The sequence below is a fragment of the Sinocyclocheilus grahami genome, unplaced genomic scaffold (assembly GCF_001515645.1).
Source record: "Sinocyclocheilus grahami isolate Dianchi unplaced genomic scaffold, SAMN03320097.WGS_v1.1 scaffold8131.1, whole genome shotgun sequence".
Classification (NCBI taxonomy): domain Eukaryota; kingdom Metazoa; phylum Chordata; class Actinopteri; order Cypriniformes; family Cyprinidae; genus Sinocyclocheilus; species Sinocyclocheilus grahami.
The window spans coordinates 2,652-2,983 of record NW_015511896.1 but is presented as its reverse complement, the minus strand read 5'-3'; the positions used below and the strand labels follow the sequence as shown (position 1 = coordinate 2,983).

The 332-nt window shown below is 59.0% G+C and overlaps 1 protein-coding gene across 1 annotated transcript in view; it reads left to right on the top strand.

The window, feature by feature from the left end:
- The window catches only part of LOC107577985 (serine/threonine-protein phosphatase 6 regulatory ankyrin repeat subunit A-like), a gene marked incomplete at both ends in the record, with an annotated part of 9,198 nt that overhangs the window by 6,220 nt on the left and 2,646 nt on the right, over positions 1-332 (top strand). The window lies entirely within an intron of this gene.

Below are 332 nucleotides of genomic sequence, written 5' to 3'. Positions count from 1 at the left end.
CACAACGAAACACAGCGTCACACACGGCGGCCTAGAGTAAGGAACGGCCGGTGGGCTAGAGTGAGCAGAGGCCGGCGGCCAGAGTTAGCGGCGGCCGGCTTGAGTGAGCAGCAGCCGGTGGGCTTAAGAACGGCGCAGCGGGCGGGCTTGCGGCAACCACATGTGACGACCCCGGGCTGGACTCCTCTTCATCCACGGTGAAAGCCGATCCGGCGATCCACAGCGCAAAGTTGATGTATTTCCTCAGCAACCAGCACGGATCAGCTCCAGGCATGACGAAGCAGATATCGTCCTCTTTTGGAAGACCAAACAAAGTAGTTTCGCTTTCACAA